The 10,152-nt window shown below is 24.3% G+C and overlaps 1 long non-coding RNA gene across 22 annotated transcripts; it reads left to right on the forward strand.

Moving 5' to 3' along the window:
* Nucleotides 1-954: 954 nt before the first annotated feature.
* Nucleotides 955-9,918, forward strand: LOC126551682 (uncharacterized). 22 transcript variants are annotated; one of them, XR_007605600.1, is made up of 10 exons: nucleotides 974-1,111; nucleotides 1,699-1,801; nucleotides 3,179-3,334; nucleotides 3,922-4,078; nucleotides 4,666-4,822; nucleotides 6,150-6,305; nucleotides 7,633-7,788; nucleotides 8,375-8,531; nucleotides 9,122-9,278; nucleotides 9,865-9,908. It is a non-coding gene; the product is annotated as an uncharacterized LOC126551682 (long non-coding RNA). The 22 variants fall into 22 exon arrangements; XR_007605602.1 differs by having other exon boundaries at nucleotides 3,179-3,191; nucleotides 3,935-4,078; XR_007605611.1 differs by having other exon boundaries at nucleotides 1,031-1,057.
* Nucleotides 9,919-10,152: the final 234 nt, after the last annotated feature.

Raw genomic sequence — 10,152 nt, forward strand, 5'->3', positions numbered from 1 at the left:
AATACGTTTACTTAAATTCAATATACTTAGCATTAATTCATGATATCACATCTTTATAGTGCTTAAAAGTTAAAGATCTTTTTTTTTTTTTACTTAGCCATTTTTACACGAAGTTAACGAAGGGTTTTTGTTGTGATATCACTAATTTTTATCATCATTGCAAATGCAAATTATAATAATGATAATGTTTCTATATTTTTATCTTTAATTTTATCTAAATAATATTATAATATCTATAATGACTATAATTGTTTTAGTTTTGTTTTTCTAGAATTATTATATACACGTCTTTTTCATCTTTCTTTATTTTATTTATTTTTATTTTTTTTATATTTGGCCGGTCGGCACGACAACGCGAGAAGCGGCCGCCGTGATTCCAGATTTCAATATAGTTTTTCATTAAAAATGTTTCATGTTTCCTTTAATTACTTAACTTCTAACTGTACGATTTTTATGATTTTTACAAAAGGATCATCTGCATGATTTTCCTCATGTTTTGCAATTTACTTGGTATAAATTGATTCAGTAGATAATTAATTATCTCATCTGACAAAAACACCGAAATTTACACGGTTTTAATGGGAAACTCCTGCTTCGAGATAATATACACTGTCGTGCCGCCGCTTTTATTTTTTTTACTCAGCTCTCGCCACGACCGTGGCGTTGGATACACTATTATCAATTTACTTTTGCTTATCATGATATCATTGATATGTAGTTCAGTGCAATTGCTAGCTTCATAATTTAAATTTTTTCATGTGTTTACATCTATTTAAGAATACTTTTCATTAAATTAATAACGTCATAAACATAACCTTTTTCCTTATCTTTTTCAAATTTTTTAGTTTTGTTGGCTATAGGTAGGATATATTGTTATAATCATAGTTATGGTGATGTTTAGTATTAATCTCTTGTTAATTTTCATCACAGATTAAAAAGTTATTGTTTTTGTAGATTGCAGTACCACGTTTGACAATTGATTTGCTGAACAATGGAATAGATTGAAGTACAAAAAGAAACATTTGACAAATTTGCCAGACGTATCAACAATGGACTTGTAAGAGACAATAGTTACTGTTTCCTAGACGTCCTTACATTCAATTAGTTTATTGTAAGATTTGTGTATTAAATTAAATCATTAGTTTTTAGAATGTCAAAACTATGTCAGGTATTTAAATATTTGTCAGTTAATCTCAAATATCATACTGTTATTTATACAATCCTTGTCATTATCATTATAGTTAGTTTTATATTTGTTTAAAGAAACATTTAATGTATAATATTTATTGTTTAATTGAAGTTGTAATCATTTAAATTTTCAATATTATATTTTTTAATGTTTATTCAATTTGAAATTCTTATGACAATTGAATCATTCTTCATATTTTTCTACAATTTCCAATACGGTTAATACACTGTTATCAATTTACTTTTGCTTATCATGATATCATTGATATGTAGTTCAGTGCAATTGCTAGCTTCATAATTTAAATTTTTTCATGTGTTTACATCTATTTAAGAATACTTTTCATTAAATTAATAACGTCATAAACATAACCTTTTTCCTTATCTTTTTCAAATTTTTTAGTTTTGTTGGCTATAGGTAGGATATATTGTTATAATCATAGTTATGGTGATGTTTAGTATTAATCTCTTGTTAATTTTTTATCACAGATTAAAAAGTTATTGTTTTTGTAGATTGCAGTACCACGTTTGACAATTGATTTGCTGAACAATGGAATAGATTGAAGTACAAAAAGAAACATTTGACAAATTTGCCAGACGTATCAACAATGGACTTGTAAGAGACAATAGTTATTTCCTAGACGTCCTTACATTCAATTAGTTTATTGTAAGATTTGTGTATTAAATTAAATCATTAGTTTTTAGAATGTCAAAACTATGTCAGGTATTTAAATATTGTCAGTTAATCTCAAATATCATACTGTTATTTATACAATCCTTGTCATTATCATTATAGTTAGTTTTATATTTGTTTAAAGAAACATTTAATGTATAATATTTATTGTTTAATTGAAGTTGTAATCATTTAAATTTTCAATATTATATTTTTTAATGTTTTTTCAATTTGAAATTCTTATGACAATTGAATCATTCTTCATATTTTTCTACAATTTCCATACGGTTAATACACTGTTATCAATTTACTTTTGCTTATCATGATATCATTTGATATGTAGTTCAGTGCAATTGCTAGCTTCATAATTTAAATTTTTTCATGTGTTTACATCTATTTAAGAATACTTTTCATTAAATTAATAACGTCATAAACATAACCTTTTTTTATCTTTTTCAAATTTTTTAGTTTTGTTGGCTATAGGTAGGATATATTGTTATAATCATAGTTATGGTGATGTTTAGTATTAATCTCTTGTTAATTTTTTATCACAGATTAAAAAGTTATTGTTTTTGTAGATTGCAGTACCAAGTTTGACAATTGATTTGCTGAACAATGGAATAGATTGAAGTACAAAAAGAAACATTTGACAAATTTGCCAGACGTATCAACAATGGACTTTAAGAGACAATAGTTACTGTTTCCTAGACGTCCTTACATTCAATTAGTTTATTGTAAGATTTGTGTATTAAATTAAATCATTAGTTTTTAGAATGTCAAAACTATGTCAGGTATTTAAATATTTGTCAGTTAATCTCAAATATCATACTGTTATTTATACAATCCTTGTCATTATCATTATAGTTAGTTTTGTATTTGTTTAAAGAAACATTGAATGTATAAAATTTATTGTTTAATTGAAGTTGTAATCATTTAAATTTTCAATATTATATTTTTTAATGTTTTTTCAATTTGAAATTCTTATGACAATTGAATCATTCTTCATATTTTTCTACAATTTCCAATACGGTTAATACACTGTTATCAATTTACTTTTGCTTATCATGATATCATTGATATGTAGTTCAGTGCAATTGCTAGCTTCATAGTTTAAATTTTTTCATGTGTTTACATCTATTTAAGAATACTTTTCATTAAATAATAACGTCATAAACATAACCTTTTTCCTTATCTTTTTCAAATTTTTTAGTTTTGTTGGCTATAGGTAGGATATATTGTTATAATCATAGTTATGGTGATGTTTAGTATTAATCTCTTGTTAATTTTTTATCACAGATTAAAAAGTTATTGTTTTTGTAGATTGCAGTACCACGTTTGACAATTGATTTGCTGAACAATGGAATAGATTGAAGTACAAAAAGAAACATTTGACAAATTTGCCAGACGTATCAACAATGGACTTTAAGAGACAATAGTTACTGTTTCCTAGACGTCCTTACATTCAATTAGTTTATTGTAAGATTTGTGTATTAAATTAAATCATTAGTTTTTAGAATGTCAAAACTATGTCAGGTATTTAAATATTTGTCAGTTAATCTCAAATATCATACTGTTATTTATACAATCCTTGTCATTATCATTATAGTTAGTTTTGTATTTGTTTAAAGAAACATTGAATGTATAAAATTTATTGTTTAATTGAAGTTGTAATCATTTAAATTTTCAATATTATATTTTTTAATGTTTTTTCAATTTCAAATTTTTATGACAATTGAATCATTCTTCATATTTTTCTACAATTTCCAATACGGTTAATACACTGTTATCAATTTACTTTTGCTTATCATGATATCATTTATATGTAGTTCAGTGCAATTGCTAGCTTCATAGTTTAAATTTTTTCATGTGTTTACATCTATTTAAGAATACTTTTCATTAAATTACTAACGTCATAAACATAACCTTTTTCCTTATCTTTTTCAAATTTTTTAGTTTTGTTGGCTATAGGTAGGATACATTGTTATAATCATAGTTATGGTGATGTTTAGTATTAATCTCTTGTTAATTTTTTATCACAGATTAAAAAGTTATTGTTTTTGTAGATTGCAGTACCAGGTTTGACAATTGATTTGCTGAACAATGGAATGGATTTGAGTACAAAAAGAAACATTTGACAAATTGGCCAGACGTATCAACAATGGACTTGTAAGAGACAATAGTTACTGTTTCCTAGACGTCCTTACATTCAATTAGTTTATTGTAAGATTTGTGTATTAAATTAAATCATTAGTTTTTAGAATGTCAAAACTATGTCAGGTATTTAAATATTTGTCAGTTAATCTCAAATATCATACTGTTATTTATACAATCCTTGTCATTATCATTATAGTTAGTTTTATATTTGTTTAAAGAAACATTTAATGTATAATATTTATTGTTTAATTGAAGTTGTAATCATTTAAATTTTCAATATTATATTTTTTAATGTTTTTTCAATTTCAAATTTTTATGACAATTGATTCAATCTTCATATTTTTCTACAATTTCCAATACGGTTAATACACTGTTATCAATTTACTTTTGCTTATCATGATATCATTTATATGTAGTTCAGTGCAATTACTAGCTTCATAGTTTAAATTTTTTCATGTGTTTTACATCTATTTAAGAATAGTTTTCATTAAATTACTAACGTCAAAACATAACCTTTTTCCTTATCTTTTTCAAATTTTTTAGTTTTGTTGGCTATAGGTAGGATACATTGTTATAATCATAGTTATGGTGATGTTTAGTATTAATCTCTTGTTAATTTTTTATCACAGATTAAAAAGTTATTGTTTTTGTAGATTGCAGTACCACGTTTGACAATTGATTTGCTGAACAATGGAATGGATTGAAGTACAAAAAGAAACATTTGACAAATTGGCCAGACGTATCAACAATGGACTTGTAAGAGACAATAGTTACTGTTTCCTAGACGTCCTTACATTCAATTAGTTTATTGTAAGATTTGTGTATTAAATTAAATCATTAGTTTTTAGAATGTCAAAACTATGTCAGGTATTTAAATATTTGTCAGTTAATCTCAAATATCATACTGTTATTTATACAATCCTTGTCATTATCATTATAGTTAGTTTTATATTTGTTTAAAGAAACATTTAATGTATAATATTTATTGTTTAATTGAAGTTGTAATCATTTAAATTTTCAATATTATATTTTTTAATGTTTTTTCAATTTGAAATTCTTATGACAATTGAATCATTCTTCATATTTTTCTACAATTTCCAATACGGTTAATACACTGTTATCAATTTACTTTTGCTTATCATGATATCATTGATATGTAGTTCAGTGCAATTGCTAGCTTCATAGTTTAAATTTTTTCATGTGTTTACATCTATTTAAGAATACTTTTCATTAAATTAATAACGTCATAAACATAACCTTTTTCCTTATCTTTTTCAAATTTTTTAGTTTTGTTGGCTATAGGTAGGATATATTGTTATAATCATAGTTATGGTGATGTTTAGTATTAATCTCTTGTTAATTTTTTATCACAGATTAAAAAGTTATTGTTTTTGTAGATTGCAGTACCACGTTTGACAATTGATTTGCTGAACAATGGAATGAGATTGAAGTACAAAAAGAAACATTTGACAAATTTGCCAGACGTATCAACAATGGACTTTAAGAGACAATAGTTACTGTTTCCTAGACGTCCTTACATTCAATTAGTTTATTGTAAGATTTGTGTATTAAATTAAATCATTAGTTTTTAGAATGTCAAAACTATGTCAGGTATTTAAATATTTGTCAGTTAATCTCAAATATCATACTGTTATTTATACAATCCTTGTCATGATCATTATAGTTAGTTTTATATTTGTTTAAAGAAACATTAATGTATAAAATTTATTGTTTATTGAAGTTGTAATCATTTAAATTTTCAATATTTTATTTTAATGTTTTTTCAATTTGAAATTCTTATGACAATGATCATTCTTTCTTCATATTTTTCTACAATTTCCAATACGATTAATACACTGTTATCAATTTACTTTTGCTTATCATGATATCATTGATATGTAGTTCAGTGCAATGCTAGCTTCATAGTTTAAATTTTTTCATGTGTTTACATCTATTTAAGAATACTTTTCATAAATTAATAACGTCATAAACATAACCTTTTTCCTTATCTTTTTCAAATTTTTTAGTTTTGTTGGCTATAGGTAGGATATATTGTTATAATCATAGTTATGGTGATGTTTAGTATTAATCTCTTGTTAATTTTTTATCACAGATTAAAAAGTTATTGTTTTTGTAGATTGCAGTACCACGTTTGACAATTGATTTGCTGAACAATGGAATAGATTGAAGTACAAAAAGAAACATTTGACAAATTTGCCAGACGTATCAACAATGGACTTTAAGAGACAATAGTTACTGTTTCCTAGACGTCCTTACATTCAATTAGTTTATTGTAAGATTTGTGTATTAAATTAAATCATTAGTTTTTAGAATGTCAAAACTATGTCAGGTATTTAAATAGGTGTCAGTTAATCTCAAATATCATACTGGTATTTATACAATCCTTGTCATTATCATTATAGTTAGTTTTGTATTTGTTTAAAGAAACATTGAATGTATAAAATTTATTGTTTAATTGAAGTTGTAATCATTTAAATTTTCAATATTATATTTTTTAATGTTTTTTCAATTTCAAATTTTTATGACAATTGATTCAATCTTCATATTTTTCTACAATTTCCAATACGGTTAATACACTGTTATCAATTTACTTTTGCTTATCATGATATCATTTATATGTAGTTCAGTGCAATTACTAGCTTCATAGTTTAAATTTTTTCATGTGTTTACATCTATTTAAGAATACTTTTCATTAAATTACTAACGTCATAAACATAACCTTTTTCCTTATCTTTTTCAAATTTTTTAGTTTTGTTGGCTATAGGTAGGATACATTGTTATAATCATAGTTATGGTGATGTTTAGTATTAATCTCTTGTTAATTTTTTATCACAGATTAAAAAGTTATTGTTTTTGTAGATTGCAGTACCACGTTTGACAATTGATTTGCTGAACAATGGAATGGATTGAAGTACAAAAAGAAACATTTGACAAATTGACCAGACGTATCAACAATGGACTTGTAAGAGACAATAGTTACTGTTTCCTAGACGTCCTTACATTCAATTAGTTTATTGTAAGATTTGTGTATTAAATTAAATCATTAGTTTTTAGAATGTCAAAACTATGTCAGGTATTTAAATATTTGTGAGTTAATCTCAAATATCATACTGTTATTTATACAATCCTTGTCATTATCATTATAGTTAGTTTTATATTTGTTTAAAGAAACATTTAATGTATAATATTTATTGTTTAATTGAAGTTGTAATCATTTAAATTTTCAATATTATATTTTTTAATGTTTTTTCAATTTGAAATTCATATGACAATTGAATCATTCTTCATATTTTTCTACAATTTCCAATACGGTTAATACACTGTTATCAATTTACTTTTGCTTATCATGATATCATTGATATGTAGTTCAGTGCAATTGCTAGCTTCATAGTTTAAATTTTTTCATGTGTTTACATCTATTTAAGAATACTTTTCATTAAATTAATAACGTCATAAACATAACCTTTTTCCTTATCTTTTTCAAATTTTTTAGTTTTGTTGGCTATAGGTAGGATAATTGTTATAATCATAGTTATGGTGATGTTTAGTATTAATCTCTTGTTAATTTATCACAGATTAAAAAGTTATTGTTTTTGTAGATTGCAGTACCACGTTTGACAATTGATTTGCTGAACAATGGAATAGATTGAAGTACAAAAAGAAACATTTGACAAATTTGCCAGACGTATCAACAATGGACTTTAAGAGACAATAGTTACTGTTTCCTAGACGTCCTTACATTCAATTAGTTTATTGTAAGATTTGTGTATTAAATTAAATCATTAGTTTTTAGAATGTCAAAACTATGTCAGGTATTTAAATATTTGTCAGTTAATCTCAAATATCATACTGTTATTTATACAATCCTTGTCATTATCATTATAGTTAGTTTTATATTTGTTTAAAGAAACATTTAATGTATAATATTTATTGTTTAATTGAAGTTGTAATCATTTAAATTTTCAATATTATATTTTTAATGTTTTTTCAATTTGAAATTCTTATGACAATTGAATCATTCTTCATATTTTTCTACAATTTCCAATACGGTTAATACACTGTTATCAATTTACTTTTGCTTATCATGATATCATTGATATGTAGTTCAGTGCAATTGCTAGCTTCATAGTTTAAATTTTTTCATGTGTTTACATCTATTTAAGAATACTTTTCATTAAATTAATAACGTCATAAACATAACCTTTTTCCTTATCTTTTTCAAATTTTTTAGTTTTGTTGGCTATAGGTAGGATACATTGTTATAATCATAGTTATGGTGATGTTTAGTATTAATCTCTTGTTAATTTTTTATCACAGATTAAAAAGTTATTGTTTTTGTAGATTGCAGTACCACGTTTGACAATTGATTTGCTGAACAATGGAATGGATTTGAGTACAAAAAGAAACATTTGACAAATTGGCCAGACGTATCAACAATGGACTTGTAAGAGACAATAATTACTGTTTCCTAGACGTCCTTACATTCAATTAGTTTATTGTAAGATTTGTGTATTAAATTAAATCATTAGTTTTTAGAATGTCAAAACTATGTCAGGTATTTAAATATTTGTCAGTTAATCTCAAATATCATACTGTTATTTATACAATCCTTGTCATTATCATTATAGTTAGTTTTATATTTGTTTAAAGAAACATTTAATGTATAATATTTATTGTTTAATTGAAGTTGTAATCATTTAAATTTTCAATATTATATTTTTTAATGTTTTTTCAATTTGAAATTCTTATGACAATTGAATCATTCTTCATATTTTTCTACAATTTCCAATACGGTTAATACACTGTTATCAATTTACTTTTGCTTATCATGATATCATTGATGTGTAGTTCAGTGCAATTACTAGCTTCATAGTTTAAATTTTTTCATGTGTTTTACATCTATTTAAGAATAGTTTTCATTAAATTAATAACGTCAAAAACATAACCTTTTTCCTTTTCTTTTTTTTAAAGTTTTAAGTTTTGTTGGCCATAGGTAGGATTCATTCTTATAATCATAGTTATGGTTATGTTTAGTATTAATCTATTGTTAATTTTTTATCACAGATTAAAAAGTTATTGTTTTTGTAGATTGCAGTACCAGGTTTGACAATTGATTTGCTGAACAATGGAATGGATTTGAGTACAAAAAGAAACATTTGACAAATTGGCCAGACGTATCAACAATGGACTTGTAAGAGACAATAGTTACTGTTTCCTAGACGTCCTTACATTCAATTAGTTTATTGTAAGATTTGTGTATTAAATTAAATCATTAGTTTTTAGAATGTCAAAACTATGTCAGGTATTTAAATTTTGTCAGTTAATCTCAAATATCATACTGTTATTTATACAATCCTTGTCATTATCATTATAGTTAGTTTTATATTTGTTTAAAGAAACATTTAATGTATAATATTTATTGTTTAATTGAAGTTGTAATCATTTAAATTTTCAATATTATATTTTTTAATGTTTTTTCAATTTGAAATTCTTATGACAATTGAATCATTCTTCATATTTTTCTACAATTTCCAATACGGTTAATACACTGTTATCAATTTACTTTTGCTTATCATGATATCATTGATATATAGTTCAGTGCCATTGCTAGCTTCATAGTTTAAATTTTTTCATGTGTTTACATCTATTTAAGAATACTTTTCATTAAATTAATAACGTCATAAACATAACCTTTTTCCTTATCTTTTTCAAATTTTTTAGTTTTGTTGGCTATAGGTAGGATATATTGTTATAATCATAGTTATGGTGATGTTTAGTATTAATCTCTTGTTAATTTTTTATCACAGATTAAAAAGTTATTGTTTTTGTAGATTGCAGTACCACGTTTGACAATTGATTTGCTGAACAATGGAATAGATTAAGTACAAAAAAGAAACATTTGACAAATTTGCCAGATGTATCAACAATGGACTTTAAGAGACAATAGTTACTGTTTCCTAGACGTCCTTACATTCAATTAGTTTATTGTAAGATTTGTGTATTAAATTAAATCATTAGTTTTTAGAATGTCAAAACTATGTCAGGTATTTAAATATTTGTCAGTTAATCTCAAATATCATACTGTTATTTATACAATCCTTGTCATGATCATTATAGTT

This window comes from Aphis gossypii, chromosome X (assembly GCF_020184175.1).
Source record: "Aphis gossypii isolate Hap1 chromosome X, ASM2018417v2, whole genome shotgun sequence".
In the NCBI taxonomy this organism is placed as follows: Eukaryota; Metazoa; Arthropoda; class Insecta; order Hemiptera; family Aphididae; genus Aphis; species Aphis gossypii.